Source organism: Homarus americanus, unplaced genomic scaffold (assembly GCF_018991925.1).
Source record: "Homarus americanus isolate GMGI-L3 unplaced genomic scaffold, GMGI_Hamer_2.0 scaffold34921, whole genome shotgun sequence".
Lineage (NCBI taxonomy): Eukaryota > Metazoa > Arthropoda > Malacostraca > Decapoda > Nephropidae > Homarus > Homarus americanus.
This window is the reverse complement of record NW_024741901.1, coordinates 22,618,652-22,626,328: the sequence shown is the minus strand read 5'-3', so window position 1 is coordinate 22,626,328 and position 7,677 is coordinate 22,618,652.

The window sequence follows — 7,677 nt, the reverse complement described above, 5'->3', positions numbered from 1 at the left end:
ATCATTGTGCTTCGTTCAGTTACGTATTGCTCCGGAAAGTAGATATTTCCCATTTTTATGATGAAATTTTCCGTTTTCTATGATATTCTTCATAAAATTAGGTAATATTTACCCCAAAATTCGAAATCTACTTCACGAAAAGTCTAGATAATCTTTCGAAAAGTAGAAAATGTATCTACTTTTCGGGAAAGAAGTAAACCAACTTTCGGAAAGTAGATATTTCCCATTTTTATGATACAAATTTCCGTTTTTCTATGATAATCTACTTCGCAAAATTAGGTAATATTCCCCAAAATTCAATCTCTTCCTCTGAAAGTCGATAATCTGCGCCGAAAAAGTAGAAAATATTATCTCGCACTAAGGAATATTTCGGAAAGTAGATATTTCCCCATTTTTATGATACAAATTTCCGTTTTCTATGATAATCTACTTCATAAGTATAGGTAACTATTCCCCCAAAATTCAAAATCTGCTTCCCCGAAAAGTCGATAATCTACTTTCCCGAAAGTAGAAAAATCTATCTTTCAGGAAAGTAAACAACAACTCAAAATAAATATTTCCCATTAAACAAATTTCCCGTTTCTATGATACTTCGCAAAATTATCTAATATTTCCCCCCAAAATTGAAAATCACTTCACAAAATCGATAATCCACTTTCTGAAAACCGAAAAATCTACTTTCGGAAAGTAGATAACAACTTTCCCGGAAAGTAGATATTTCCCCATTTTTTATGATACAAATTTCCCGTTTTCTATGATAATCTGCTTCATAAAAATTAGAGAATATTTCCCCAAAATTCAATCTACTTCCCCGAAAAGTCGATAATCTCTTTCCCGAAAGTAGAAAAATGTATCTACTTTTCGGGAAATGAAACAACCAACTTTCGGAAGATATTTCCCATTTTTATGATACAAATTTCCGTTTTCTGATAATCTACTGCAAAATTAGGTAATATTTCCCCAAAAATTCGAAAATCTACTTCCCCGAAAAGTCGATAATCTACTTTCGAAAAGTGAAAATGTATCTACTTTTCAAACTCTTTCGGAAAGTAGATATTTTATTTTGCAAATGCAAATTTCACGTTTTCTGATAATCTCACTTTATAAAATTAGGTAATATTTGCTACCCCAAAATTCAAAATCTACTTCCACGAAAAAGTCGATAATCTACTTTCTAAAAGTAGAAAATGTCTACTTTTCTAAAGGGAAGAAGTAAACAACCAACTTTTTCACAGAAGTAGATATTTCCCCATTTTTTATGATACAAATTTCTACGTTTTCTCTTGATAATCCTGCTTCGCAAAATTAGGTAATATTTCCCCCAAAATTTCAAAATCTACTTCCCCGAAAAAGTCGATAATCTACTTTCGAAAGTAGAAAAATGTATCTTTTCGGGAAAGTAGATAACCAACAGGTAGGCTACATTTTTATGATACCAAATTTCCGTTTTCTACTTGAGTAATCTACTTAGGAAAATTAGATGAAATATTTCCCCAAAATTCGAAAATCTACTTCGAAGTCGATAATCTACTCACAAAAGTAGAAAATGTATCTGCTAGGAAGGCGCCAACTTTGGTATTTCCCATTTTTTTATGATACAAATTTCCGTTTTCTGATAGTGTCCTACTTCCATAAAATTAGGTAATATTTCCCCAAATTCAAAAATCTGCTTCCCGAAAAAGTCGATAATCTACTTTCGGAAAGTAGATATTTCCCACATTTTTTGTGATACAAATTTCACGTTTTCTGTGATAATCTACTTCGCAAAATTAGGTAATATTTCCCCAAAATTCGAAAATCTACTTACGAAAGAGTCGATAATCTACTTTCACCGAAAGTGAAAAATGTATCTACTTTTCGGAAGAAATCAGATATTAGATATTTCCCATTTTTTATGATACATATTTCCGTTTTCTGCCAGTAATCTACTTCGCAAAATTAGGTAATATTTTCCCCAAAATTCGAAAATCTACTTCACGAAAAGTCATTAATCTACTTTCCCGAAGTAGAAAATGTATCTACTTTCTGGAAAGTAGACTTAACTTTCAAGTAGTCTTCCCATTTTTTATGATACAAATTTCCGTTTTCTATGATAATCTACTTCATAAGAATTAGGTAATATTTCCCCAAATTCGAAAAATCTACTTCCCCGAAAAGTCACGATAATCTACTTTCGAAAAGTGAAAATGTATCTACTTTTCGGAAAGTAGATAATAACTTTCGGAAAGTAGATATTTTACATTTTTATGATGCAAATTTCCCCGTTTTCTATGATAATCTACTTAAGAGAATTAGGTAATATTTCCCCAAAATTCGAAAAATCTACTTCGAAGTCGATAATCTTTCCGAAAAGTAGAAAAATGTATCTGCACGGGAAAATCAAATCAACAACTTTCGGAAAGTAGATATTTCCCCATTTTTTATGTTCCGTTTCTATGATAATCTACTTCTTAAGAATTAGGTAATATTTCCCCAAAATTCGAAAATCTACTTCCCGAAGTCGATAATCTACTTTCCCAGTAGAAAATGTCTACTTTTTCGGGAAAGTAGACTCTTAACTTTCGGAAAGTAGATATTTCCCATTTTTTATGATACAAATTTCCGTTTTCTGTAGTAATCTGCTTCATAAGGAATGGGTAATATTTCCCCCAAAATTCGAAAAATCTACTTCCCCGAAGTCGATAATCTACTTTCCCGAAAAGTAGAAAATGTCTACCTCGGAAAATCAAACTGTTTTCGGAAAGTAGATATTTCCCATTTTTTATGATACAAATTTTCCGTTTTCTATGATAATCTGCTTCGCAAGAATTAGGTAATATTTCCCCAAAAGTTAAATCTGCTTCCCGAAAAAGGTCGATAATCTACTTTCCCACGGTGAAAGTGAAAAATGTATCTTTTCGGGAAAGTAGACAACCAACTTCCCCGGAAAGTAAAATGTTCCCATTTTTATGATGCAAATTTCCGTTTTCTGTGATAATCTCTTCGCAAGAATTGAGTATATTTCCCCAAATTCAATCTACTTCCCCGAAAAGTCGATAATCTACTTAACTTTCCGAAAGTAGATATTTCATTTTTATGATACAAATTTCCCGTTTTCTATGATAATCTACTTCGCAAAATTAGGTAATATTTCCCCCAAAATTCGAAAATCTACTTCCCCGAAAAGTCGATAATCTACTTTCCCGAAAAGTAGAAAAATTTATCTACTTTTCGGGAAAGCAGATAACCAACTTTCCCGGAAAGTAGATATTTCCCATTTTTTATGATACAAATTTCCCGTTTTCTATGATAATCTACTTCGCAAAATTAGGTAATCTTTCCTCGAAAATTCGAAAATCTACTTCCCCGAAAAGTCGATAATCTTGTGGGGTATGACATGTTTGGTTCTCACTCAGGATGGAATGGAGAAAGGAAACTCAATGTGCTCTCTATATACATGTTGTATTGGATGTACAATGCAGCTTGGTGCTGGGAAGGCAGCATGGTTACAAGCGTGATGTAGAAAGAGCTGGTTGGTGAGGACGCTCAGAGGGCAGCTTGTGGATCGCCATGCTCGCCAGCGGGAGAGAGGACTGCCAGGCAGGCGGAGGAGCGAGGGCCGCCAGGCAGCGGCAGAGGTGTTGCTGGCTGCGGCTGTAGGTAGAGAGAGAGAGAGATCACCACGAGGTCAGGTCTTAAATAGCGGGGGTAGGCGTGGCTTAGCAGTTGACCCCCGCTCCGTGGTGTATGGCGGCGCTGGTTGACCTAGACCACGAGGCATACACTGGGGAATTGGTGGGGTCGGCTAGGCAGCGACAAACAGCGTTTGTAGGGGAGAATTCCACTACAATCTAGTTTCCCGAAAAGTAGAAAATCTATCTACTTTTCGGGAAAGTAGATAACCAACTTTCCCGGAAAGTAGATATTTCCCATTTTTATGATACAAATTTCCCGTTTTCTATGATAATCTACTTCGCAAAATTAGGTAATTTTCCCCGAAAATTGAAAATACTTAATCTACTTTCCCGAAAAGTAGAAAATCTATCTACTTTTCGGGAAAGTAGATAACCAACTTTCCCGGAAAGTAGATATTTCCCATTTTTTATGATACAAATTTCCCGTTTTCTATGATAATCTACTTCGCAAAATTTGGTAATCTTTCCCCGAAAATTCGAAAATCTACTTCCCCGAAAAGTCGATAATCTACTTTCCCGAAAAGTAGAAAATCTATCTACTTTTCGGGAAAGTAGATAACCAACTTTCCCGGAAAGTAGATATTTCCCATTTTTTATGATACAAATTTCCCGTTTTCTATGATAATCTACTTCGCAAAATTAGGTAATATTTCCCCCAAAATTTGAAAATCTACTTCCCCGAAAAGTCGATAATCTACTTTCCCGAATAGTAGAAAATCTATCTACTTTTCGGGAAAGTAGATAACCAACTTTCCCGGAAAGTAGATATTTCCCATTTTTTATGATACAAATTTCCCGTTTTCTATAATACTTATAATAAAAAGCTACAGTGGTCCCTCGGTTAACGAGCACAATCCGTTCCAGCAGGTTGCTCGTTAACCGAAACCATTGTTTCAATGGGTTTTTGGGTAATTGGTTCCAGCTCACCGAAAATTGCCTAAATTCAACAAAAAAGGTAGAAAAAACACTTACTTTGAGGTGTGTATGTAGAAGGCTCCTGGATGATGATGATGATGATGATGGGATTAGAATGGGGGTGGAGGAGAAGGGAGAAGAGAAGGCATTGGGGTGGAAGAGAAGTCACCCCATGGCACCATTTCACCCATAAAATTTTAGTTCTCTTGGTGTAATTCAAGATTATTTTCTTTAAATCAACACTGCACTGCATTATATATTGTCAATATGTAAAATAAATTTCAAAATGACCAATAATTTGCTTGGAAACACAGAAAAAAAGCATTTAGTTGAAGAGTCTCAAGCAAGATGTTACCTCCACTGAAAACAGAGAGAGACTAACGCCTGTCTGGTGTGTTAACAGGCTGGATGGCATGCCAGAAACTAGTTTCTTTACCTTCAATTATGTTCATTAATTGTTAAAATGACTAAAAAAGTTAATATTAAACTTAAAATTATTGAATAGTATAAACTTCTTGATATTTACTAAAATAGTAAGGAATTTAAGCCCTAAAACCGATTACAGCTAGATCCCGAATTACGACTGCTACGACTTACGACCGCCGCAGATTTTTTATTTAAATTTTTTTTTTTTTTTTTTTTCAAATGACACGCATTTTCTATACCGAAACGTTTCCAGTTAATGTAGTCTCCATGTATAATTAGAATATTATGGGGGCCCCATGTGCATTCAGCTGACTACATTAAAGGAAAGTGCTCAGTCACACTGTATCCATTCCTTATTATTTATTACTTTCACTGTACTGTATCCATTCCTCATTATTCATTACTTTTACTGTACTGTATTTCATTGTAGATTTTTTATTAATTTTTTTTTCTTTTTTATATCTATGTTGGACTTACGACCTGGATTTGGGTCCCTAACCCCGTCGTAAGTCGGGGTCTAGCTGTACTGTATTGGCGGACTAATACTACAGCTGGTGGACCGCCAAATGCAAGCGAAAACATGTTGAAGTCGGCACGTAAAAAACTCGTTAATCGAGGGATTGCTCGTTAACCGAAGTTAAGAATCTTATGGAAGGTAAATCGTTAACCGAAATCTCGTTAACCAAGGCGCTCGTTAACCGAGGGATAACTGTATATGTTTTTGTAGGTGCTGCTGTGAAAATCTCTGCATACTTTTTTATTCTTGTGAGAAACACTCGGAAGAAGGTGGGCGTGAGTAGCAGCAGTGTGGCGCAGGTGGTGGAGGTCACCTCAAGGATAAGGATGGTAAGATAACCAGAACTATCTCAAACTTAGCACATTATTTCCCTGATCATGAACAATACTGCAGTCACACCAATGATGATAAGAAGAGGAAATGTGAGACTTTTGTAAAGTGGATTGAGAAGCACTAAACATGAAAGCTGGCGGTCGGGTTAGGAACGGATAACCTGATTAAAAGTGATTTCCACAAGCCTGACAGTTTCTAGTACACACGAAAGTAATGTGGCTGTCACTACTCTCAACTTCAATTTCCTAACTTTAAATTTATGCCACTGGCAGTCCCCCGCCCACCTCACGCAGTCCGCCACTACAACAAAATTCAGCCCATAAGAACCCGCACTGATAGATATAAGAATAGCACCATCCCATTTATTGTTAAAATAATAACAGCTCCTGATATATGTACCTACTGTACAGCCCTGTAAATGTATTGAACGTATATTATTATGTCACATGTAAGTTTGTATATTTTCAGTCACCAGCTACAACTCTATTAATAAACAGTTTATTATTATTATTATTATTATTATTAGATACATTCGGGAGCCAGTGCATGCCCAGTACTTACCAACAGTGCATAACAGAGACGTGACCAACCACCCAAGTGGCTAACGAGCCGATCAGTTGAATTGGTTCTTGCAGGGATGACCCGATTGGGGGGCAGTGGGGGCGGGGGACCTCCCTATGATTGGTTTCAAGTTGGGGGGGTCACGCCCTCAATGATTAGTCTCGAGCTGGTCACAATGATCTCAAAAATCCAGGGAGATGGTCAAGAAAGGACACACACTGTAGCAAGAGGTAACCCAGTGGATTGTGTTTTGAACAGTTATGATGATGCCACACATAAGATTGCTTGATAGAGAAAATCCTTCAGAAGCAGTGTGAAGTACAGTAAATGTGATGATGTTAGACATAGCCCGCACACTTGCTAAACCAGGTTCATCATTTCGGAATGAAAATTAAATTGATTCTAATTTTAAAAAGATTGTTCAATTTCTTGGTAGGCATAATACTACAATGAAAGCTTGGCTTACTAAGAGAGATGTCAGAGTTTATCGCACTACTTGTGAGTAAGAATTGTCAAAAAGAGTATGTATTATTGCTCGGTGAAAGTGTTCAGGACAAAATTACTGTAGAGGCAAATATGCTGGGATGATTGGAATAATAGCAGATACAACCCCAGATATTACTCATGTGAATCAGTTAACTGTAGGAGTTAGATTTGGTGACGCAAGTGACAAACCTAAAGAACAACTTATAAAAACCGCAGAAATACAAGACAAAACAGAAGGAGGTCTGGCAAAAGCAATACTTAATTCCCTTTCAGAAAGTAAAATTGACCTACATACCATTTGGTTTCAAACCTATAATAGTGCAGAAACAATGTCTGGATAGTACAATGGTGCTCAAAAGAAATTATCCTCATTAGTTGGTCAAATTTGATAGGCTGAGTGGCGACATGGTAAAAAAAAATTACCCCCCCCCAACAATCACAACCACTTCGAGCCATCCCTGAGTTCTTGTATGACGTTGGGTATCACTGTACGATTTGAAAAAAATCCCCTTTTATATAAATGTAGGACATGATCTAACTTATCAAATATACTGTATATCAGAAGTCTCAGTTGGATAGATGATATACAAACTACTGCTCCCATCCAGGATAAGACACCACAACGAATGTGACAAGAAAGAAAGAAAGAGTAAAATAACCTACCTCGTTACTATGTGTTCCCAATCATACCCAGTCATCCTGTTACTCGATCCCAAAGTAACTATTCTGTCTTCCCAATGCCATCCAGCCATCTTATCTCCCTAA